The sequence below is a fragment of the Tympanuchus pallidicinctus genome, unplaced genomic scaffold (genome assembly GCF_026119805.1).
Source record: "Tympanuchus pallidicinctus isolate F22 unplaced genomic scaffold, pur_lepc_1.0 scaffold3, whole genome shotgun sequence".
NCBI classification, from domain to species: domain Eukaryota; kingdom Metazoa; phylum Chordata; class Aves; order Galliformes; family Phasianidae; genus Tympanuchus; species Tympanuchus pallidicinctus.
Window position 1 is genome coordinate 27,856,886 of NW_026294747.1, and position 26,889 is coordinate 27,883,774.

The 26,889-nt window shown below is 39.0% G+C and overlaps 1 protein-coding gene across 10 annotated transcripts in view; it reads right to left on the minus strand.

Moving 5' to 3' along the window:
* RAD51B (RAD51 paralog B) overlaps positions 1-26,889 on the minus strand; it is a 344,366-nt gene that overhangs the window by 193,451 nt on the left and 124,026 nt on the right. The window lies entirely within an intron of this gene.

Genomic DNA, 26,889 nt, shown 5'->3' on the forward strand with positions numbered 1-26,889 from the left:
TTTTCAGCTGTATTTGACAGGAGAAAGGGAAACTGGAATCCTTGTCTTAGTTTCAGATGGGACAGAGTTCCTTTTCTTCATTGTCTCTGGGATGATGCTACATTTTGATTTTAGGAGAAAAATGGTGTTGGTAACACACCAATGTTTCCAGTTGTTGGCGTACAGAGCCAAATGTATTTTAATTTTCTACTGCCCTACCTACAAAAGGGAGCAAAAGTTCCTGGGAGGAGGCAGAATAAGGAGATTTGACTCAAACTGGCCAGAGAGATATTCCATACCATATGACATCACGTGGAAGGAAAGTTTTGAAAGGGGTAGGAGTTCATCTTTTTCCCTTCTGCTGCTCAGGGGCTAGTTGGGCATCAGTCAGCAGGCAGTGGATCACTTGTTATAAATAGTCATCTCTATATAGTCATAACTATTATCCTTCTCATTTTATCTATCTTAGTAAATAGCTATATCTCAACCCAAAGATTCTATTTTATTTTTCAATTATGTCTCCCATTCCACTGGGAAGGGGAAGGTGAGTGAACAACTGTGTGCTGCTGAGCCACCTGCCAGGTTAAACCACAACAATCCTACATGCTACTGGATGTGGTTTCATGATGCTACTGGAATAATTTAATAGCTTGATACTGCTAAAAGGAAGACAAATTTCTCTCCTCTTTCCTCCATTGTGGCTCCCTCCTTTTGATCATGTCTTCCTCCCGCTTTCTAACACTAAGTAGTATGACATGACACTATTTTCCCTTTCTAATGATCCCACATAAGCTCTTGTCAGATCACACTCATAGCTACAGTGGTGGCATTGCATCCTTGCCAGCCAGCACAACGTGAGCTACAAAAAATGTGATGGAGTCAGCACAGCCTTTTCCAAGGCTGCCGCTCTTCTTCCCCACTCATTTCAGCCAACCCATCTCTGTTTGGTTGCAGGCATGGTGCTGCCCAAGAGCTTTACAGACTGCATCAGTCAGGACTAAATTGAAAACCTTCTACGTCAAGTCTTGATCTACTCACAGGAGTTCAGGACCATCAGAGTCCCACAGTAATATCAATTGTGCTCTTCTGCCACAGACTGCAAGCTCTGTTGGAACTTCAGCTGGTTACCACCACCCTTCCCAGGCTAACCATAGGTTGCACGACTGGGACAGCGCATTTATGAGCACTGCAGTGAATGCACATATGGTGGGTAACAGGCTTATTTGGTCTGGCACCTAAGCTAAGATTCTTAAGGTATATCTTGCAATACTGCCAAACACACAAGAAACTGGTTCAAGGCAAATGAAATAAGTGGGCAGCTAAGAGCAGGGAAAGATAAAGAATGGGATGCAAGCCTTATCCTTTTGAATAGATCACAGCTGCTCATTTTCACCATGTCACAAAATCTGAAGCCATAGGGGCTATTCTGGCAGGCATACGGTGCAATATCACATAGAAGTGAAAGCTTTTCACAATAAATACTAAAAAATGTGCTGAAACAGAGCACACTAACAAAAACCTCCATGCATATATATATTGGTAGGATAAAGACCTTTCACTGGCACACTTTTGCATTATTCACAAGTGTCAAAAGCTCTGTAAGCGATGTAGTCATCCCAAACCTGTGCCAAGATAATCTTACACTGTACCATCATGTATTTTATTTATGTATCACATACTAAAGAAAAGCTACCATATTTAAAGCTCATTCTTAAAACAAGACACAAAAAGACTGAAACAACTTAAACGGACTTTTTGTTGCTCTTCTTCAAAGAAAACTAATTCTAGACACTTAAATCAAAATAAAAAATGAATGAGACAAATTCAGCTGCATTTTTTTTTTTTAATCTTTCAGAAGTTTTGGTTTCCTCTTCAGCTGGGATCTCCACAGCTCTGTTAGCTGTAGGACTGTACATTTTTTCACCCTTTATGTTTAACTCTGGTTACACTTCTGAATTTACTTTTCAACTTCTGATGTGTCCTTCAATAAGCATTCAACACTAACAATATTCTAGACACCTGTTTAAAAAGTGACTTTAAAAAGGTGCAGTCCCAGCCAAGTAAATGCTCCTCTCTCACTTGTTTTGAGGATGGGAATTAAGAGTAATCTTAGTTCCATGACTTCATTGATAGCTAAACACTACTTAAACTTATGTTTAAATATTATCTTGAAAATGAATACCCTCGGAGATGAAGCCATATGCATATTTAGAATGCTTATTTTGGAATTAACTAAAAATTATTATTCATTTCTGCAAGTTGGCAGAGCCAGCAGAGCCATTCAGCTTTCCTGTAAGTACAAATCAAGGGGCTGTTAGCTAAGCACTTAACGTGGCATTAAATTTTGTCACACTTCCGCAGCCTCATTTACTGCAAAATTCTTCCATCAGGTGCAGCTGTGCATTCCTGTATCATCAACCAATATTTATTTCTGTGCATACAATATAACGCAGTTTGAATCTCACTCTGCAGGTATGCACAGTGCTCCAAGCTCTCACTGACAAACCACAAACTACAAGCTAACAGGAGGAAAGCAGACCCCTATTCATCTCCATCTCTAAATTAAAAAAAAGGTAGGACACTCTAATTCAGAGAACTTCCCTTGATACATACATCTTCTAATAAAGGCTCATATCTCCAATGACAGAATCATTACTGGAAATTGCAAAGGTTTATTTAATTTTTCATAGATTAAAAATTTCATCAATGATGCTTTAGCATGCAAAGCTGTATGTTTTCAGCACTCTCCAATCCTACAGACATTGTTTAAAGTCCTGAGTGCTCATACTACAGGACTCTAGTACATCGCATCTAAAGAATATGTTAACTTTCCCCCAAACTCTCTTTCATGAATCTAAAAGATGTACTTTAATTCCATTATTTTTAAATGCTTATATGAATATCATTTGAGATGGAATGAAATCTATTCAGAGAATTTAAAAAAAAAACTGGGTGTGATGGGGAGAAAATATACAAGCAGGCAAAAGAGATATGGAGTGCAAAAGCTGTGTCACTTTTTTGTGGGTATAGTTTTAAATTAAAGGAAGACTGATTTATATTAAACATAAGGACAAAATTATTTGCTCATTGGGCAGGTGAAGCACTGTCACAGCTGCCCAGAGAAGCTGTGAACATACCATCCCTTGAAGCACTCAAGGCCAGGTTCAATGGGGCTCCGTGCAGCCTCAGCTGATGAAAGGCAGCCCTGCCCACAGCACAGGGTTGTAACTGGAAGCTCTTTAAGGTCTCTCCCAACCCAAGCCATTCCATGATTACTTATATTTCAAAGAAGAAAACTGAGTACTCAGTTCTGATCATAACGTCTCCATATTTTACAAATAACTCGTGTTAGATGAATGAAGACTAGATATTTTCCTTCGGTCTGCTAGAGGCCACATTTGAAAGAAACTACCTCTCCATTCAAAACAGTGCCTGGAAACAGTCTGGGGTCACAAGTCCAAGCAGATTTACTAGAAAGAGTGCCTTGCACTGAATGAACAGTAGCACTTCCTCAACTTCTCCTTGGAGATCTGCCATTGAAGTACAGATCAGATATACCCAGTTTAGGACAGGAGACTTGCCAAATCCATTGTCTAAGTAGGTAAGAAGGAGTTGCCTCTGTTGCGGTTCCTTTCCACAGATAGTGGACATCATTACCAGCCAAGTATAGCTTCCACTTGAGAGGCTCAATGCCCATCATGTGTTTGTTTTCTTCCAGCAGAATACTCAACAATAAGAAAACTGCTACATAATGCTTTAATGTTATCGCACTAAAATGCATAGTATTTTAATAGCAGCTTCTGTTTTCAGCTTCAATTAATGGAACAAAATATTTTTATTACCAGAGGTACTTTCATTTCTGATGGCACGAACAGTCACCAAAATCATTATATCTCTCTGCACTCCACTGTGTCCTCCTGTGTGCAACAGTAAGGAGGTTTTGTTACTGGTTCCTACTGTTTCCCTGGCAACAAATGAAGAACATGGGACTTCTTCAGCCCATGACTGTACATGAAAAAAAAATTCAGCTAGTTCGTTTAGTAACACTGGAAATTTGCTTCAGTTAGTTTCCAATGAAAGTCAATAAACCTTTTGACCCTTCAGTCTATTCACTTGCAGCTGGTGAAATGAATGAAGAGAAACACAAAGAGAAAGAGAGAATGCATTTTGAAGTTCCTAATTTTAGATAGCTTAAAAAAATGCCTGCTTCTCTGATTATCTCCCTCATCTTTATAGGAAAGGAAATGAGAAATTCTCTAGGAAAGCAGTGTTCCTGTTCTAAGACAGGTCATTGCTAATTCTAAGATTAATCCATGGTGAAAATAACATCTCCCTCCTGCGGTGCGATTTCAGCACAATGCCAATTTCAATGTCAATCTTCTGGAAATAGAAAAATAAAAACACTTATTTAAGGTATGTGAGCTCCCAGCACCAATATTTGTTGGGAATAGTGTAATTCCTGCACATGCTGAAAACTTCTGCGGGTCCTGGGATAGAGTTGGTCTAGGAATTGAAATATGATTGCTTTACATGGAAGAATAAGCAAACTATTTTCTGTTTGATTATTTATACAGTACAGTTTTTCAAGTACTCCTCCTCCTGCCCTTCCTAGGACCACACTGCAACTACTAAATCTGACTTTGTCATCCTTGTAAATCCCATTGAGTAAATAAGTCATTTTCTGTAAACTTTGTGGTCGCGGCCTCCTTGTTAGTTTACTGCAAAATTAAAGGCAGCGTAGTGCAGAACTATCAATCAGAAACCAGTGAAGGTATAAGGTCTTCTGGCATGTACCAAGAGAGGAGGAAGAAAAAACAACTTCTCATGAAATGGCTATTTGTTAAAAGAATAGAGCAGAATTCCCCGTTTTTCAAGCAACACTATTTAGGAAAACACTTATTAAAGTCTTCCTATTGAGTTGTAGGAGTAAGCACACGAAGACTTGCAATAAACTTAAACTACTCTACTCTTATTAGTCTATGTATTTTGTGGTTTTCACTGTACTCAACGTCTGTAGAGAACGTGAAGAATGACAGCCAGTAGGGCTGGGGTGCTGACTCAGCTTGCTGGAGGAGAAAGAACGGAAGTTTTACTGCTCCCCAGCGATTTTTCACACCAGTCTTTAGGAAGGAACCTCTCCCTTTCCCTGAAGCACAGAGCTTTTAGTGAGGCATTCAGCAACAGGTCAAAACAATGGTGCAGTGTGTAGGCACCAGTGGAGGGAAAGCACGACAAGCAACACCACAAAGCCAGATGGGCAGGCAACAAGCCTGAAACAGAAAAAGAGAACGGTGAGCAAACTGGAGTGAAGGCAGCACACTTCAAAACAGCTGTGAGAACCACAGCTTTCTCCTTAGGAACCTGCTGCAGCTCCCTGAGACCAGCACAAGTCGACCCAGAAGAACTCTAAATTACCAGTTTGTCAAATTAGCAGGGTACTTGTAATATTCAACTAGGCTACTTACTGAATTTGTTTTTTCTTTCGCTTCTGTTTCACCAGGGACGTGTTTTTCAGCATCACTACTATTTGCTACAAGAGTTGCTCAGAGATCCTAATGAACTCAGCAGGATTTGTTATAATATTCACAAGGGTTAAACCTCTTATAAAACTGAGCATTTTTAGTGAAATCAGGTAGAAAGAGGCAAAGTCTAAACTGCAACACTGAGAATTCCTACACAAAATGAAAGTTTTCAAGAGAAAATGTCAAGTGCAGTGCTGCTCACAGGAGCTCATCCCAAAGGAAAACTAGCTTCTCTGATGAAAATCTTCCACACTACAGCAACTGACAGTCCTGAGCTGCAGAACCAAACCAAGCATATTTACATCACAACTATTACTACAAATTTTACTATTACTACATATTTTGACTGATACAAAGTATATACAAGGGAAAAATTCCAACTTCTTATCTTCTGAAATTCAAGCAAATCACCACATCTAATCACTGCTCTTTCAAGTAGAAGTCCCATGCTCCCAAGTTGATCTTGTCTTCAGCCTCATCACACTGAGTTTCCTTAGGGATGAATAAAGACAACACCAAGCATGCTACAGAGACAAGTCATTACAAGCAAAAAAAAACCCTTGTAACATACAAAATTAATATGCTCAAAATCAAATGCTGCTTCTGACACTTGGTCATGACCTAAATAACAAAGGTATTTACCTATTGTACTGAAATGGTTGTGGTCTAACAAAGAAAGCACAACATAAACAGACAAGTGCTCACATTTAGTAATTGTTGCTAATACAAATCAATTGAAACAAAAGTCACACATTTATATATGACAGAGACATAGGCTAGAATGGTGATACTCGTGTCAGATGGATGTTTTCAGATAGGAAGGCACGGTACCTACCATCCACTAACGGCAAAGACAAGGCCTCTATGCTGAGAGCTGTTAGAATTTGTATTCTCAACCTACGTCAACAGAATTTGGCACAACTCCCTGAGTAACAGACATACGCACACAAACAAACCACTGATAAACTAATGAGAAATACTTCCTAATCCAATAAGCAATCTAGCAAAAAGCATTGGCCTTGCTTCAGTGTTATTTCATCTGTTCCTATTTTCACGTGCATCACATCCAGGGAAAAAAAAGTTGGTTATGCAGCCAACAGCATGAAAACATGAAAGTAATGATTCTCTAAAAGTCTCACAAGCACCTTTTAGAAGAAGGATTGGAGACCTGTTGCACAAGACACAGTGCTGCTAGCTGCACCATATTAGAGCTCCTTGGACAGGACTTCCAGTTCCTGCTTTGCCAGGTATCTCTACCCAAATTTCTTTTTCCTCCCTCAGTAAGGCAATTCACAGCAGCCGAAGTAATTTTATAGGCACTGGATTTCATTGAATATAAATAGGAGTTGGAAGAAACTGAGGAATCTTTCAGAAACTGGCCACTGTATTTACATCCAATTTATTCTGCTTTGCATAGGAAAAGTACAAAGTTATGCAAGTCTCCTTCTGGAGAAGTGTGTATTCACATCTCACCAATTGCTTAAAAATTATCATAATAAATTGATAAAATTTCCACCAGGAGAAAAAAAGAAACAAAACAAAAGCATGCTGTTCTCAAGCAGCTACATGCCTTTAAGTTGAAACAGCTACCACCCAGAGATAGCCTGAGGTCTTTAGCCTTTCCTCCTCTGGGAACAAGGAAGGCAGCCAACACAAATGTAACCTTCAAAATCTGCACTGCTGCACCCTTGTGCTGCCCTGCTCCATGAAAAGGGTTTGTGTGCCCCAAAGGCCTTCACATCCCGTGCTGTGTGCTGCCTCAGCCTGTAGAGACCTGTCTGCATGTGTAAGTCATCCCCCTAGAAGAAATGCCACCCTCCTTCAAGCTCTGCCAATGGCCCAGAGCTCTAGATAGTTTCAACAGGCCTTGATGTTCCTCCGCCCTCCCCTGCAGCCTCCGCATAATGACAGCTCTCTGAATTCAACTTATTCCTTTACCAAGTCAGCTATGTACCTCCATAAAAGCCTCTGGCCTGATTCTAGCTGAGCTGGAGTACATTGCAGGAAAACACCTACAGACAGATCTTACAGCCAAGACCTGCTTCACTCTCCAAGCAGCAAACAGCACAGCTTAAAAGGGAATGTCTTACAAAAAAAAAAATAAAAAAAAATCTGAACTCACTCTTAGATCACACAATGTTCTCAACAAAAGGGCTTTTTGTTGTTTTGTTTGTTACTGATAGATATGAGGAAACAGCGTTGTCTGGAATGCTGCCGAAGTCACATAGTGCCTCACTTCTGCTCTGCCAGACCGCCATGCTCCAGGCTGAGAGAAGAGCTAGACACAACTCCTGCTCCTTAACAGAACTGCAAGAAAGTCAGAATCTACATACCTCCTTTTTCCTCAGTAAAAAACACAGTTTAGTTAATTCATACTTGCTAGCTTCCTCAACAGCTGCTAATGGTCCTTGGTTTTGATGGACAAGTGCAGATCTTAGGCCACACACCTCCCCTTCTTGGTTCAGAGCTTCAAATTTACACAGTCTTTCCTAAGCTCAGTGACATTAAATCTCAATACCTTTGTGGGAACGAACATGTTGTTACCCCTGTTTGCTGATGTAGAGACAAGTGTTCAGAAAGAGAGTGAACTTACTAAAGGTATCACCAATCATTACCACCACTCCTAAACCCTGGATACATAAGGTGGATACTAAAGCCCCACACTCAGATGAACATCTCAGAGCACCTCAGAGAGAACTAATATTTATCTAGCAAGCTATGTATTTATAATTCTTTCTATATTTAGCTTTTATCTATTTTCTGTATCTTTCTGTATCTAGTTTATTTCCTAACAACTAGATGGGAATATGAACTAAACTAATGCAATGCTTTTTACAAAGCCCTATTTAGGGCTCGTGGCCGATTTCAATCAGATAATTCACAGTACCAGCATTTTCATTTGATGTTTTGACAAGCCCATCAGAAAGGCAGTATTACAGACGTTCAAGTTTGGAGAGGTGTGTGGAGAGGAATGTAAGGCACAACTCAATGTCATTAGTTTTATTAATTCTGTAGATTCCTCCCAGTTAATTCCTTCAGGCCTTCAAGACAGTGGGTCACGGCAAACTCATGTCTTGGAAGCAAACTGGAACAACTCAATGGGCTGCTGTAATTACACAGCTTTTCTGAACCATTTTAAAACACTCTCCCTAACCCCATCGTATCTCACACTGTCACACAGTGCCAACATTTTAGAAGTGAGGACAGTGGTTGTTCAGGCTGCTCTCTTTGGTACTGCAAGGAAGCAGCACAAAGCAGCTTTAGGAGGTGCTAGAATTCCCCTCAGCACTTTACTGTTAATTCCCCAACAAACCACATTTATTTGCCTGCCCTGCAGCACTGGAGCCTTTCCATTTACCTTTTAAGCAGACAACAGGGGACTACAGGAGTATTGGCTCTCCCTGGTCCAAAAATTGCCCTCTATTTAATCAGCCTTTACAGGCAGATGACTACCGGCACCACGGAACATTGCATGGCATATGTCCTTAGTGCTCAATGTATTCTATTACTGTCGCAGAAATGAAGTAATTCTTGTCTAGGATTACATGGAACACTTTTTCTACAATGTTCATTAAAGAATTTTCTTTCTCTTGTGGTAATTGCTGACTTTCACTGAATGCATTTTGGACACAGGCTGGCTACTTATACTGACCTGTTTCATGGCTATCCTTAAGTAATTATGCAGTTTTACTTCACTGTATGTAGCAGTCAGTCAATTTTGAAGACAAGAGGAAGAGAGAATTTGGATATATGACTCCATCTGCGATTGTCCAGGGTAATTTAACAGGTCTGTAGAATATTAGGGTAGTAACCACTAATGCACAGAAGTTTGACTAACCAATACACCAATAATCTTACAAAATGAGGTGGTTATTAAGAAAGGAAGGAAAAAACTTGCCAGTCACTTAGTGCAAGTAAGACCCACATAGATCCCTGGTTACTTCGAAACGTTAAACAAAATTCAGTTATCATCCTTTATAGATGCAGTGGCTTCAAAAGGGAGCAGAAATCACCTAGAAGATAAAACACCCATATGCTGAAACCAACATCCCCTCCTAAGCCACCACAAGTTTTGCTTCTCTGCAACTTCAGGCTCAGAAATATATGAAAGAGTAAGTGTGAATGAACAGCTGTGAACTGTATGTTCTACATGCTGTAGGTACATACTAACAATTCATTATGGAGATCTTTGTCTACTGAATTTCATTTTATTTCATTTCTTTTTCAGCCTAATCTGCAGTTTCACCAGTAATCAATTTCTACCCAAAATATCAGTAATATTTCAAACTAATCAATAGCTTCAGACAGTTTGAAAATGCAACAGACTTGAACAATAAGCCAGCTAAGCACACAGCAGTCTGAATACTGGGCTGAGGCTGTTTTAATAGTCAACATCTTTTAGTCCAACTGAACTGAAGGTTTTACCATTCAGCTGTTGATATCCGACATATTTTGCAATACTTTGATACAAGGGAAAATTGCTTGGGTGCATTTCTTCTATCTCCTAAGCCTGCAAATTTAAATGTAATGGCTTTAAACTTTAAATTCCTACCACTTACAACACTTAACACATTTTTATAAACTAAGGTATTTTTAAGGAATTTGTCCTAAAAAGAAATGCAACTTATTAAAAATGTAGAATGGTACACTGTACTAAGAAGTTTTACTGGCACTTTTTGAAATCTCTTACAGTGGTGTGTGAAGCCTTGCTACTCAGTGGCTTCGTTATCCTAAGTGCTTATTCCACAAAAGCGTATTGGGAAAGACAAATAAATAATATAGAAAGAGTCTAAAACTTATAGGTAAACAGTCCATAATAAAGTAGAACAAAATACATGAGTGTGCATTATTGTTTTCCAAACATGTCTGGTCTGATATTATCCAGAGGAAAGAAGAGGAGACAGGACATAAATCAGCCATGTCTCTTCTCATCAATATTTGGGGGGAAGAGAAAGAGGGGAAAATATCTTATGGCTCAAAGTAGTGTCACTAAAATTCTGGAATATCTTGTTCTTTGCATCTTATTTTTCCTAGTAATTTCTCTAGAAAATACAGCTAGTATTTCCTTGATAAAATGAGAGCTTTTTCTAATTTAAGAACGACAAATTTATATTTACATAACTTACTTAAAACGGAAATGTGAATCATTAGATGAAACCTCTTTGAAAATTAGGACTCAGAACAGAAAATGAACTCAGAAAAATGCAAGAAGCCATTTTTGTGCTGAGATCACAGCATGACACATCCCCCTTTGGCTTTTGTTAATAGCGGAAAAAATAACATTTGAGATTATCCAAATAAAATCACACACCTTAGAAGCTAGACTCAAGGTAATTTCTCACTACTTGGAATAACAACCCACTCCTCCAGGTCACTGCTTAAATATATGCAGAAGACAGCACTATCGAAGCACGTTATTTATTTTGCAGGGAAGATCAGTCCTGCAGGTTATTTTGGCAAACCTTACTCCAACATTAAGATAAATCACAATTGGACTGATAGCAGTGAAATTCACACAAAACCAAGTCAATCCAAGCCCGAAGTGTTCTCTAAGAGAGAGAAAAAAAAAAGAGAATTTCATTTGGAAGTTTGTGATAACTGAGGACATCCACACTGACTCTACCAGAAATGAGGTTGGGTCTAACAGCATTATTTTTTTCTTTTACTGGTATCTTAGTTTTAAGTAAATTTTTGAAAATGTCAAGAACAAAAAAAAGAAGAGATTTATTCAACTATTTGGAAACACCATCATAAATGCTACTGGAACTACAGCTGGGCGTTGCAGTCAATTGATGAAAAATAGACTGTGCCCTCTTGTAACAGTAAACAATGTTAGGACAAGATTTCTGATATTTCCCAATTATAAAGCGCCTACTCTTGGAGAATTACACTTAAGAGTACTGAATTATTTTTTCATATCATTCAAATTAACCCAAGTGAACACAGTTGGATCACATCTTTTGAGATTCATGCTGTGCATTTTACAAACTCACAAATGACAGCAATTGATGCACTCTGGGCAATCAGTTGCAATTCTGATGAAGCTCTACATTAATTGCTCACTGCAACTAGCAACTCTTTATATCTCACATGCTTGCTATTAAAATTCACAAGATCATGCATATTCCTTGGATTCTTTACAACAGCTTAGTCTGAAGTATTTCTCAAGAAACTGCAGCTGAGCCTCCAGTGTGAAGTTCAATATTAAACTGCAAATATCGTAATGTTAGGAACTAATTTCTTTAATTCAGTTTTGAGAAAAACTGAAGAGAAACAAATTATAGCCTAGTTTGGATAGCTGATGTTTAGCAACAGGCTTTCTGCAGTCCCTCTGCTGAACTAGCTGTTCTTCCAAAAGGATAAGATAGATATGGGCAAACATGTGAGAAAGGAAGCCTAGGATAAAGAAGTGTTTTGGGGCAGGATATTTTCAGGACACTGCTTTCCTTCCACAGCAAACACTGTGGAAAACCAGGAGAAAATCAATAACAGGCTGTTCAGATAAGACAAAAGCGTATCTTCAGATCTGGAGATTGAGACAGGAGCATAGAAGCTGCTGGATGCCATGAGTTGAGATTGTGATGCCACTCACTGATGAGAGAGTAGCCCAGAAGAGACCTTCTCAGGGAAGGGTAGGATAAATTTGTAGAGTTCTTAAGACAAAGATAAAAATAATTCACAACAAGATGCTTGGACTTCAAGGTGCAGCAGGAGAGCAGTGTGTGTGACAGGTGAAAGATAATTGCTCGAGTATATTCAAAACTTGGTAAAAACTCTTCCATATTTTGGGCTACACTGTTTTGCAAAATGTTTTACATGGTATGGAGACACACAGCTTCTGCTGTCATATGATAGTTATGGCACATGCCTCTAGCTGTGCTGTCTGAGTCCAGGAACCATCAAAACATGCAGCATCTAGAAAAGTGTTTTCAGTAGTAGTGTTGTTAGTTCAACAAATTTATTCTGCCATTGGCTTTCCCTTGAGTTTATTAAGGATAACTATGGTCTGTTTTACAATAAATTGTTTGTCAAAAGTATCTACAAAAAGCTAATAACCCATGACTGCTGTACCACGCCTTAAATATGAATATATGAAAGGAGTTTCATGCTATGCACTTCTTATACTACAGCCACTTCTTAATCTTCTCCTCCAGAGTATTAGATATCCACTTCAATGTAGAAGCTGCCCGACAAGTTCCTATCTTAAATTTTATTGATGTTCGTTTTCATTCCTGACTAAGATTTAATGCTGATCTGATTTTATTGGCCCTAAAGACTTGACACCAATATGAAACACACCTTCATCCTTTTGTCCCTAAATACATTTGCAGAGAAAAAAAAAAAAAAAAAGTTCAGACTTCTTCTTTCTTTTACCATTAACTCTGCATACACCTTTGTTCTCTCTCAAAAGGTAATAAGAGAGAGAAGTCCAGGCACACATTTCCTAATGCTAGCTCTGTCACTAAGTAGCTGTGACAGCTTAGTGATACAATGAATTCTTTGTACACTATTTTCCAAAGTAGACATAATGCCTACCCTATAAAAGTGCTTTGCTGATGCTTTGAACTTACTATATGCCGGTGATAAAAACACTGAGTGTTTTAAGGCATTTCCAGTGTTTCAGCTGGGCAATATCTAGATAGAATGTAGTAGATATAGTTGACTGCTAAAAGTTCTGTGCATGGGGTTGTAAGTCTTGCAAACTCCCAAAATCTCTCCCCAAAGGAGATCCATAGATAGGCTTTCTTCCTTTCTTTTTTTTTTTCTTTTTTTTTTTTTTTTTAAATTTTATTTTTATTTTTAAATCCTTCCCCTTTGAGTGAGTCAAGACTGTAAGTATTGCTGGTTTGTGCTGCACATTAGGGGAGGGTAAATCTGAAGAATTACTCTTGGCTCAACTTTTGGTATGTTGTACAATATACTGTAAAGCATTAGTACTGCATTAGAAACAGAAGAAACAAACAAATACCAGCTTATTATCTAAACCAGCTGAGACTCTGACTTAGTGAACAACTTTTGCACTCTCTTGAGTTTACTGATGGTATTTAAAAGAACTATATTACAGATCCAGAACAGTGAAGATAACAAAATAAGAGTAATGTGGCATAGCTTCAGATCAGGCTTGTGCTAATTTATTTTCTGAACTGGGTAGTTCAGATATTTCTTGTGCTATTAAAAGGCAAATAACAGCTATTCTTCAGCATGTTGCAAGACCAACAGATAGACTTCAAACTACTCTTAAAATATGAAGATCAGTAAGGAGCCAGAGATGTATGGTGTAAGTAGCATGGAAAAATATTCAGTGGCTCTTTGCAAGAGACTCACATATGCACAAAAAGAGAAGCGAGTGCTGAAGAAAGAAACTGTCTCAGACCTCAAGGCTGGCTTTTAACAGGATGAAACAAACACTAGAGATTACATAGATTTTAGCCCAAGCTATATCTTGACAGCTTTCTTAGAAATACACAACATGGGAATGGCTGCTGAGGAAACTGCAGCCTGAGACAACTTCACCAAGAGCTGATCCTGCGCTGGAATTTTAAGTGGAAAGGGAAAGAGCCATGGATAGCTATGGGGAAGGTGCGACTTAGGAATTACTATCACAGAACTTCTGAGAAGAATATAAAACACAGTGGATACCAACAGCAACCACAAGTTGAAGCATGGGAATCAGCACTTATAAAAATGATGGGTCAGACTGATAACTGGGCTGATCTGGAGGCAAAGAAAGAGTCTGAAGTTTCATTATGCTCCAAGGAGCAAGGCAGTGAACAGGAGAGCTGTTCACACATGCATGAAGCCAACTATCAGCCATACAAAGCGTTTAATATGCCTGCGAGCCCACCAGCAGGAAGATCCACCATTTGTTTTGTAATCATTTCCATTCTGACTACAGACAGCAGGAGCCAACCTGCAGAACACAGACCAACTCACAACCCACAGATGTATAAAATTCTGCATTTAAGAAAAAGCTGAATACGAGCTTTGCAGTTCAAGCCCTTATACTCCACAACAAACAGCTCAAGAGGTTACAGGAGCCTAAATTCCACACTCATTACTCTATGACAAACATTTGTGCAATGTATTTCTAATTTTCTCTCCACATCATTGGATTAAGGTGACTAAAAGATAATCTACATGCAGATAGCTACCAATTGCATTGTGCAGATGTGCAACATTAGGTTCTGTAGACCAGAACATCAGAAAGATCCATTTGAGACAAACTAGCAAAGTCAAACAACATCCACTCTTTTTCCTTAGAATTCACAGTACTCTGAGAGCATCAAGAAAGTGTCATAAAGGTAGGACTGTACTGTTACTTGCTTTCTGTTTTGTGTCATAAGCATTCAGATTCTCTCCAATCTTGGAGATTAAAGTTTCCTCTTAGGAGAGAGTAACTCTGAAATAAGTGCAGAAGTTGCAGAACTAACCTCAAGCCACAAAAAGGGGGAGATTTATAATAAATTGTTGAGACCCTGCAACACAAAACAGGAAAAAAAATAACTAATGATAAAGGGCTTGTTTGCAGTAGGAATTTATCAGGAAGTCAAGCCATGACATACCTCAGTTTTGAAGCCTGTGACCATGATTTTACACATGTGCATACAAATGCTGTATGTGTGGACTTAGCGCCTCTTGTCCCAGATCTGAATCTTGCTGTCTAGGCTTGCTAACTCAGATCACTGCTTCCTCACCTGCTCTGTTGCAGGCCAAGACAGAACTAAAAAAATTTCTCTTGCAGTATGTCAGTCCCGGATGGAGAAGTGCATTGCAATTCATCTCATGCTAGCCCTTTAACAATATTTTTCCATATGTTCTTAAAACACTGCACACACTTAAATACTGAATCTCAACAGTAGTAGTAGACAGAAATTATTCTATTCATCTTGCAGACCAGAAAACTAAAGCAGGAGTTTGGAAGACCTTGTCAACATAAAAGAGTATCAATATTTGGCAGCTCAGCAATATATACACAGCAATAAAAATGCAGCAAATCTGAAGAACTAAGGAGTGGTTAAAAAGAACAGCAACAGAAGAGAGACATTGTCTGATACTGCTGGGGAATTTGCTGGGAGCTGAAATACCTATGAATATGTTCTCTCCTGAATGTTAAAACTCCTTGCCTTCCCTAGAATTCTTCCCGAGATAAAAGAAACTTATCTGACTTAGCTGTGTCCCAGTATTAAAGGGGAAGAGAGAAGAACATCACCCCCCAAATTATAGCAGATTAAAGACCAAAGTGTTAAAGATTAAGGAGGAACTGGAGACATAACTATGCTTTCCAAAATCACCTGAAGCTTTTTTTTTTTCCCAGTGTCACATGAAGCTAAACCTCTTAACTCTGTTAAGGCTTTCTACTAAGCCTTCTAATTTTCTTTGAACATGGAACTCAAATTCAGAAGATGCAAAGCAGTAGAGATTTAAACAAGGATTTCCCAAAATGTGTAAAGCACAAAGCCCAGGATTTCTTTCTTTTCTATGAAGAAAACAGGAAATTAGACAACAAACTGTTAGAAAGTGGAGATCACGATGAAGGAAAGCATCTCATCTGAGAGATAAAAATAAAAATTCAAAATTCCAAAAAAGGTCTTTCAGAGCAAACTGTTCATAGTCAAAGTGGCCTAAATTCATGTGGCTGTCTAACAGCATAGATTTTGGCACTTTGCTCTGGCTATGCAGGAAAGGAAGTACTTCTGGAGTGTAATGTATTTGTTTACCTAAAGAGACCCAGGGAACAGGAAGAAGTCACAACTCCATTCATTGGAGGTGGCTGAAAAATGTAAGTCCTAGAAAGAGTTAACAGTACAGCACTCCTGTATATTTCTGGAAAATAAACTATTAGAAGAAAGAGAGACAAAGCCAAAGAACAATTTGAAAAAGCATTCCCACTCAGGGCAGCACTTAAGCATGCATTCAATTTTTAGTATAAACTTAAAATGTTAATTAAAATACATTTAAGTGCTTTCCTGTGTTGAGGTCAAATAATTCAATCAGATGTTAATGAAAAAATGGCAGCATTTATAGCATTCTACTTATTATTGCAATGCAAAAGAGATTATTGTGTAGGAGGCCATATGAGGCAGAGATTGAATGTTCTTGTAAGTGTGCATTGCAGCTACCAAACTGCACAGAATCATAAAAAGGAGTACTTCAAGGGGAGAAAAAAAACACTGTAGTTTAACTGAAGCATGAAGAGATTGAGATCATAGAAAGAATGTGTTTTAAGTTCAAGCTTCAAGAAAACAAATATTTTAAATATGCACATTTTCAAAAATAAATATGTCCTAGTATTAAGAGCTCAAAGGAAAAAACGTAAAAAAAAAAAAAGCTAAAGCAAAAAAATAGCTAAAGGATGCAGCAACAGAAAAGGATTTAGGCAAACAGTGACTAGGTTTCAGGTAGACCACAGTAATTTTACACCAAAATAATAGCCGAGAATGTGGCATACTGCTAAATCTTCATAAATACAAACCCAATCATTAGAAGACAACAACTATTTTTCTGTATTTCTGTAGATAATGCTGTATTTCTTTTCCATACCGTATGTACAAGAAATGCACACAAAGCATAAAAAATTCAGACAGATAATAAGAATAACCAAGGTAATTAAACCCATTAGAATTATTATTCTTAGTTACTTCATCAAAAGTCAGAATGGAATGTTTCAGAGATATCTGACATATCCAAAGAAAATTACAAACGCATAACCATCTGATACTTGTGATCACCCTTTGAAAACTTTAGAAGCCAGTTTAGTGATGCTTTATTCAGAAAAGAAATGAAGTCAAAAGCAGCTCAAAAGTAAATTTAAAAGCCTGTAATTGTAACAGAAAGGCCTGTGTAGGTAGATTGCCCCGTAAGTAATGCCTCCTATTTATTTCCATGGAAACTACAACAGACACAAAGAACACAATGACACTGTTTGGTAGAGCAAATTCTCAAACACTATTTTTCAACACAGTCACCACCATTGGCTGTTTTTGCCAGCGATGAACAAGAGCCTGCATACTGCACTTGTAACAACCAGCACAAGTGGTGGTCACTCGCATACACTGTCACCCCTGCTGAAATGCATCACTCACTGCTTCATTGTGCTCACATCCACTCCATAATTGGCCTCTACAAATGTTCAGCAAGCATCCACAAATGTCAATGGGTGCCATTTTTTCCTGCATGGAGGATTTCAGTGGCACACCTCTGCTTCATACGCACTTCCGCGCCATTTTGTCAGACTGGCCCTCTGCTGCCATCTGTCACACAGCAACAAAATGTAACAGAATAGTGGTGGGAAGGTTCAGCCTCTGCCACCATACCACCAATGTCCACCTCTGACATCATGGGCCAGTATAATATAGTAGAAGGCATTACTTTCAGAGCAGCCCTCGTATAATACAAACATTAATCTCAGAGAACAGACAGCCTTAATAATAAATCGAGTGAGATGTTTAAACGTGATTTTCAAGAGACAAGCAGACTTTAAAATATGAACATTCAAACTAATACAGCTCATGGAGAGGAAAATAAATTATAGCAATGGACATGTAAGAGTAAAATCTACAGAACTGTGGTAAAACTGGAAAAGCAAATAAACAAAGACATAAAAACAAATAAATTCCTGAAGCAAAGCTAAGGCAAGCAAACAAAGAATCTGCTGGGAAGAAAAAGAGAAATGGGACAAGGAGCACTTACAGAAATAATATCAAATAAATGTTAAATATGTCCTCAGTGAAACAAAACAAAATTTACACAAATACTTATCCTGATCCCACAGCTATTTTCAAATAATAGAGATGAGGTATTGCCAGGAACTGGATCAAAAAGATACTGAAGTGGCAAGTTAAAGACAAATCCATCCATAGAATTGGACAGAAGACACTTGTGAGTCCTGGCAAAGCTCACTTTCAGAATGAAGGAACTCGGACTAAAAATCTACTGTAATGAAGTTGTATCAAAACACTCGCACATAAACATGCCTTGGTTCCTTTTCCCACGTTATACAGACACCGTATTTTTTTGCCCATTTGCAGGTTTACCCTCTGTAGCATTACTGTTTTTCACGGTACAAAATCAAATTCCCTCATATGTGTTGTCACAATAGTCTCAGCTACAATTCTTCTCCCCTCGTTCTTCTCTAGATCTTCCCAAGATCACCATCTGATGCACCAAATGCACTCCACAGTGTAACACTGAATGCTGGTGAGTCACCACAACATCCCAACACAACCCTCCTGAAATGCCACAGAGAAAATGAAGCACTCTGCCCCTTCTTCAGACCCAGGTATCAGACCCCAGGAATCTGGGCACTGTTTTCCTTATCCTTCGATTTGTATAACACTTCATTATGTGTGACCATGCTAAACTTAAATACGCACACTGTATTATAAAGATCATATATATAATTTTGGGATAGCAGTATTTATCTTTGTGGTTTTGTCATTTGTGTACACAGGCCATTTCCAGACACTCCAGCTGTCAAAATGCAATCTGAATAAGAAGTAATTTTTCAGCAAATTCATTTTAGACATGTTTCAAAAGTAAGAAAGCACACCATGGGCTTTCTCCACTGTTCACACATTACTTTGGGGATATTTTCAAAGGTATCCATTATGGGAAAAAACCCAACAACTCTGTGATCTTTAAAGACACTATTTCTAGTGTATTTTCAACACAGAACAATTGCTACATGATACTGTAGTTTCACATATGGTTTAGGTGTTATGAGGCAACACCACAATAAGAGGAAGCTACCCTGTTCTCTTTTGTCTCTTATTCTCATCCCCAAACTGTGCCATTCATCAAAACATCTGTGTGGTTATGAGGTGAACTGGCCAAAGGGACCAATGTGGCTCAAAACTAGCCGTGTGTGATCAGAACTCAGGTCAGTTCCCCAGTCTACTTGGAAGAAGGATGGGATGATTGCAGATGTTTGAGGGACAACAGAAGTTCTGATTAAATATAGAATCGTTGGAGTCAGTGATCTTCAAAGGTCCCTTCTAACACAAACCATTCTATGACTCTTTTCCATAGCTACAATAAAGTAAAATACCATTGACCTACATCTTTGTTTCCGGTCCTGGTAGTTCTCAAAATTTCAGATCAGACAGTTGTGACTGAAAAAATGGCTGTGGGGCAAGGCATACCTCAAGATAACATGGTTTGCTAGAAAGGTGGAGGAAGTAGTTTCCCCATAGGTGGTCTATTTGTTCTGTTTCCTTTAAACTGAATTGTTTGGAAGTGCTCATGGTTCTGAATGCTACAGCTACTTCCAGGGAGACATAGAGGAGAATGACAGAGTCCATGATACATCCAATGCAAGACACAACTGCAACCTCTCTCTCCCCCTCTTCCTGCCAGTGACATCTTCCATAGATGCTTTACTCTTTGTTGAAGAATCTCAGTCATGATTTACTACCAGTTTCCCTGGGAACTTATTTTTTTCATCAAGGGTGACAGCAGAGCTGTTCTGCAGAGCAATACATTCCATAGCAATATGTTTATGTAAGTGCTTTTCTCTAAAAGGAAAGGATTATATGCATGTATTATTTACACCACTAAAAATGCCATTTGCTACGCTGGTGACTAATATACATGTGTGTTCGGCAGCAGCAAGGCACCACGTACAAGCTCTTCTGAAATACTCTTCACAAGCATTTAAGTATTCTGCAGAACCAGAGAGCAAACAACCATTAAAATCTGACTAATGCTTGCAGCACATGTTTTGGAACTGTCTGACCAATTCTTTTAAGACAACCATCTAGAGTAGCAATTGCTTGTATCTCATATAGATACATCTCTTTTTCTCTTGAAGTTGATTGAAAAACAGTTCAGCATATCAAGAAACTGACTTCCAGTGAAATTATTCTGCCACCTACTGTTGCTTTCTGGATACACTAAACGTTTTAATGTAATGTATTTACTATTAAAAAACCCAAATTAAAAAAAGAAAGAAAGAAAAAAAAAAAAGTAATTTCCTCACAAGGAAAAAAATCTAATTATTATCCATGAACTAATAATATATTATTATGACCTTGTTGATTTCTTAAGTGTGGGAACCAAACAGTGCTCGTTGCCAAGATGCAGGGAAGTTGGAGACAAGGGAAAAGCACGGTTGGTTAAAAATGAACTAGAAAACTTCATAAAATGAAATATTTTTATGAATCTTCTAAAATTCACAATTCACATAGGGAAAATTGTCTAAAAGTCTCCTAAGCTTAAAATTCTGACCCTAATAACTGTCGCAGGGAGGTATCAAAACAACAATCTTATTTTTTTTTTCTTTCTTCAGAGTAATACTGAAATTCATCAGTCATTCCCTGCGTGAGCTGGATGTAGGTAAAACATTACCAGTGGTATTGGAAAGGTAAATTCTCTTACACCTTCAGCTAGCAGTAATGCAGTTGAGGATTTATAAAGTTTGATCAAGTCCTCCTAACAACATGGCAGTGACAAGAAAGCTCTCCCAGCGTCGCAGGAGGAAACACTGATTGTGCAGAGCAAACCAGCAAACCAGGCTGCTCTACTCCTGCCTGGTCCCACGTCTCTTCTCATTACCAGGCCAGGAGATCCCTGACAGTTTCCATCCCAACAGCACTGCACTGAAATCACTTAGTCACACGACTGGGGGGATCACAGTACAAGACAGTGTGTCTAACCACTGCTTATAATAAACTGACATATTTCTCTTGTTTTCATTTAGACCAAGGTTTTAGTGACATTTACCATACTAAGCATGGCAGCTGCTCACCTATAACCAACACCCCTTGCTTTTTGCAAGCAGCATTCATACAGCAACTTAATGCTCTTACAACTAAGGTTTTCAAGCAGTTTCTTTTTTCTGCTGCAGCACACAGTCCCGATCTCAACCAAGGGCTCAGGTGCTGCTGCAGCCAAGGGACCAATGCAGGTGCAGAAAGCAGTGGCTGTGCCGCTCCCACACAGCAATGAGCTGGAACAGGACTCGCTGGCAGAGTTAGATGAGCTCCTCTACATTTTTTTCTCTTTCAGCCTTTATTTCTTGTCACTGGGTCTCATTACAGAACTCAATGAGCAGACCTGCAGTATTACCAGCTTTAATTTCAATATGAAATTCTATTTTTAATTTGCAGAGCACAGCAATGAGATTTTAACTAAATTTTAATGTATTTATATTTGCCTATCAACTTTATCTCCACCTGCATCAAATAATTTCTACATGGTAAGTATCAATAGCTCTACATTTTGAAGCAGAATAATCATTAGAAAGTCAAAGAAAAATCTGTAGCAAAACTAGGTCCCAGTAGAGATCCTGGCCTCTTCCCTTTGTAATCAATACTAAATAAACCTGGAAAAAGTGCACATATGCATAAAAATCAATTTTAAATAGAGATGTTTTTAGTAGATCTGGTTTCAAAGAGTTGTGCTTTCTGTACCAAAATGGAACACCATCCTGTATAAACAATATTTTTTCTGTTTCTGAATTTTGTTATCTTTTTCTGCATATGTAAATGCAGTTATTACATTAAGACCTTACGCAGATGTTTCAGTTTTTACTGTAACCTAACTTCCTTGTCTGTGCAATAAATGAAAGCCAACTATCACTTCTTCCAGCCTGCCTTATTACATTCTAATATGCTGAGTTTGGAGTTTTTCCCTCACAAGATACGTTCCCATATGAATTTCCACAAGGAATGTTATTCCTTCTGTTTTATAATTCAACAGGGGGGATAATGAGACTCTTCTGCTCTGAAGACAGATCATCTATGATAAAGCAAAGTGCACTTCCAAGGCCATACCCTATCATTTGATCAATTTGTTCTCTGACCTGTGTTTGATCAAACTTGAGACCTGAGTTTTGAAAGGGAACACACCTGGACAAGGTGTAACAAGAGAGGTCAAGCAGGTGACAGCTCAGAGCTGTGGGACTGCCCCTGCTGATTTAAAATGTTAATCATCTTGGGTTTGATAGTGGCAGAAGTTACACGTGACAGACTCCTGTAAGATAAGAGTAAAGGCATTTTTGACTTGGTACTCATTTTAACTTAGTGTTAACAAAAGACCACCAGAAGCAAGACAAAAGGAAACCCATTTGGCAATGCTGGAGTAAGTCCTTAAGAAACTCTTAAGAATTCTTACTCTTATGTATATACATATATCTATAAAATACATTTATATATAAACCAATAAGCTGTAACATCGTAATGGAGAAAGAATATCATAAATGCTCATGTACAGTGTATTAAAAAATATCCACCAACAGCATCAAATCTATTATATAATTTATCACACATAGAAAAGTTACATAATGCAGTTTCAACTACTATAGACTATATACACAAGAAGAAATAATTTATTCCCCCACTGAAGTGCATCTATCACCGTTATTAAGTTTTTAAAAAGAAACTAAAGTACAGTGCAATAGTTATGAATAGGAAGGTGAAAAATCTTCACCTAAGTCAATCTGGAAGATTATTCCACAGAGGAAGACAGAGATGGTCTTTTGGAATTTACCTGGAGCACCTAGTTTTGAAACACAAACAAACAAAAATCAACAAAAGAGAGAGAGAGATGGAGATGAGGAGAAAGAAGAGTGCTTTACTGAGCGTAAGATGTTGAAATCACAGTTTTGCATCCCATTGACCACGTGTCCTTTCCAGCAGTAATCTTTCACCCTGGGACACTGGCTCAGACCTGACTCAGAGGGAAGCATGCCTCCAACCAAACTGCCAGAAACAGCTCCTGGAGTTTGCAACCCACACACACAACCCTTGGGTTAGGGGGGAGTTACCCATCCATATACTGACCAGACTCAACCCTACTTAACTCATGAATTGTGACAAAAATCACAGCCTGAGGTGATGTAGCTATGTACTTGCACATTATGCACCTTTAAGTGGAGTCATTAAAGAAAGAGTAAATGGAGCAACCTATTAATGAATACATCTTGCAGCACCTGAAAAATGTGAAAACAAACATTTCATAATACGTATGAAAAGGCTTTTCAATTACCATTCTGTTTTGAATACATGGCTGATCTACAGCAGCCCCTGGCAACGTCTGCCAGCATCTCAGCATAACATGCTGAGACACTTCTGGCAGTGCTTCCATTCCTCCACATATCAACAACAAGCCTATTTGTTACCCAGCTTGCCTGATCTATAGTGCAATGACACCAGATCCTGAAGCTATTTCCTTAAGGTTGAATGAGTCAGGACATGAAAATGATTAATCTACATGGAGAGGTTTAAAAGCTGTGAGAAAACTGCTGTAAGTAAAACCTCAAAAAGACCAGGTTGCAGTATTTGGAAAGCTGGGACTTTCCACAGGCCAACAGCAATGGGATACTTTGCTCTTTCTCTTTCAGCAGCGTGATGTTAACAGCAGACAGACAATGCCTATTTGTCTTTGATAGTTCATTCAGTTTCAGAGATTCTACAGAATACAGCTATACAACCTTTTGCAGGCAAACAATACCACTGTGCCTGTGCTCCCAGCAGAATGGAAATCATGTCAGTGCAATGCCAAGACCAAGCCAACACACAGTGCCCTGTTTCACAAGTTCAAAGCAGAAGCACAGCAAACCCACAGTGCGTAACATGGCTGATACTGACCTGGCACGGTGGAAAATAGTGTGCACGAGCAGTAAATAAGAAAGACAAGAAAGACTTAAAAGAGGTATCTTGCACCAGCTTCCATTGCCTAGTTTAGAAGAAACACAAGCAAAGGAAGGTGCTTCTGCCTTTCACCTATGCCACCTGGAGGTTCAAAGGAAATAAAGCACAGACTCAGACAATAACAGAAAACAAGAATGATAGCAGCCCATCCACACAAATCATATAGCAGTAATATAAGTGTTAGTAGCATTACTGCTTTAAAAGAAGCCTGGAACTGAAATTACAGTTAGTTTCTGTATTCTAACTACCAAAAGTGCTATCATGTGTTGCTTTATTTCCAGGGAAGAGAAAAAGGCAAAGTCAATCCTTCTTCATTTCATATGCTGCACACTTCCCTAATTTGTAATATGCATTTGAATGTTAGCACTTACATATACACACATAGATACCTTGTCTTTGGTATTCTGTTCAGTTTTTAAGAAAATATATTGCTTCCAAGTGCTGCTATTACTATAGCCACAGACCGTGAGAGCTCCACTACAGAGATTAGTTACTGCGAGGACATAGCAAAATATTCTTTCCATGTTCCTTTATGACAGAGCTGCCAAATCACCTCTGGCAGAGTTCACTGCCCATGAGCAATGCACCGTATCTTCAAGTGCTGAATAAATGATGGTGCTTGCAACTTTCATCAAGCTAGTAAGGTCTAAGACCTCAAACTCATTTCACTTGAATATGAAAGGACAACAGTACATTCTGGTTCCTCATCACCTGGTAATAACCAATGATCTAAAGGATTCTAGTTTGCTGCTTTTTGGCTCACCAAAGTAAATAGTCACTGATAAGATTAGACTTTTGATTCAAACTTCGAAAAGCAAACTATTTCCCTTGCCCTCTCTTTCTTTGCCTCTTTGACAGGGAGGTGATTGTCCCTCTCTACTCTGCTCTCGTGAGGCCCCATTTGGAGTAGTGTCCAGGTCTGGAGCCCCAGTACAAGAAAGACAGGGAGCTGTTGGAGAGGGTCCAGAGGAGAGCCACAAAGATGATCAGGGAGCTGGAGCTCCTCCCCTATGAAGACAGGCTGAGGGAGCTGGGCTTGTTCAGGCTGGAGAATAGAAGGCTGTGGGGTGATCTCATTGCAGCCTTCCAGTACCTAAGGGAGCCTACAAACAGGAGGGGAGTCAACTCTTTGCAAGGGTCGATAACTGCAGGACAAGGGGAAATGGTTTTGAGTTGAGGGAGGAAAGATTTAGGTTGGATGTCAGGGGGAAATTCTTTACAGAGAGAGTGGTGAGGTGCTAAAATAGGCTGCCCAGAGAGGCTGCCCAGATGCCCCGTCCCTGGAGGTGTTCAAGACCAGGTTGGATGGGGCCGTGGGCAACCTGGTCTGTATTAAATGGGAAGGTTGGTGGCCCTGCCTGTGGCAGGGGGGTTGGATCCATGATCCTTGAGGTCCCTTTCAACCCAGGCCATTCTGTGATTCTTTTTGTCCTTCACACATACACACAGAAAGAGTTACAGCTGTGCTGTAGTTTTGTTCAGCAAACCTCTTTACAATTACATTTGAAATTGTCAGGATTGTCATTTGAAATGAATTCAAAATATAGTGTCCTACAGACTTTGCAATCTCCCCCTTTACAATTCTCAAAAGGTGGAGAAAATTCAGCTCAAAGGAACACTGGAAGCATCAGTATGTGGTTTAGAGTATACAGCTTATCATCCATAACACTGGTCAGTGCGGTCATTCCTAAAGAAAGCCACTCAATGCTCTTGAGTTTATCAAAAGGCTTACCAGTGAAAAAAATCACTAGGAAACAAGTGGTAGTGATTCTAGCTAAAGTGGGCCTTTATCCACCTCTTTAAGAGCTGACCTTCATAAAAAAGCCTCCTTAGAGGCTTTAAGGAGGCATGAATTTATAACGTAAGAACTCCTAGCAGTTTTCATCACCTCAAATTATGAAGTGATTTTGATTAGTACAAAGGCTCTAGAACTATGAATTCTGTACTACTTTATTGGCTCCCACTTCCCTCACAAGCTGCTCACACACAATCGCAGCAAACAAATTTCTTCTTTCAAGGTGACTAAGTTCAGCAAAGCACAAGCCCATGTCTTCTCCTCACTAGTGTTTGTGTGCAAGTACACACACAAATGCATTCTGCATTGGGAGAGTAGGGTTCCTGTGACTTGCTGTGGTCCTTGCCAGATCTACTTTCTATGAACATCCAGAAGACCCACAGGAGAATTTGCAAGGTGCCCTGCATGTCTTACACCTTCTGTTTAGCATCATGTGGTCTGTTCCAGACACAAGTGAAAACCTGCTTCAGATCAAGATAGATCATCTTAATAAATAAAACACACAGGAAAAAGTAGCTAGCCAAAAAAGCTGACTTGGCCTTTTACTGTTGAGTTCTGTCTCTCAAACCCGTGTAGAGAATTGTTCACAAGCTTGGCTGGATTTAACACCAATTCCACATTTATCAACTGCAAAGGTACTCTTTACTGATCAAAACCAATTCTCCTATAGGGTAAAGATGTTCCAATTTTTGTCTCCTTGAAACAGCTCCAGGAGACACGACTCAAGTTCCTCCTCCTCAGACGCAAAGGTGAGATTCGTCCAATAGCCGTAATTATCAGATGGCCTATTTATAAGGCAAGATCAACTAACAAGAAACCACCACAAAAGAAGCTACCTGCTACACTTCCCTCTCTCCAGAACATTTTAAAGCTTTGCTTTAAGCCAATAATATTCTCTGATCACTGAGACATGGATATCCCCAGAGCATTACCCATGATGAAG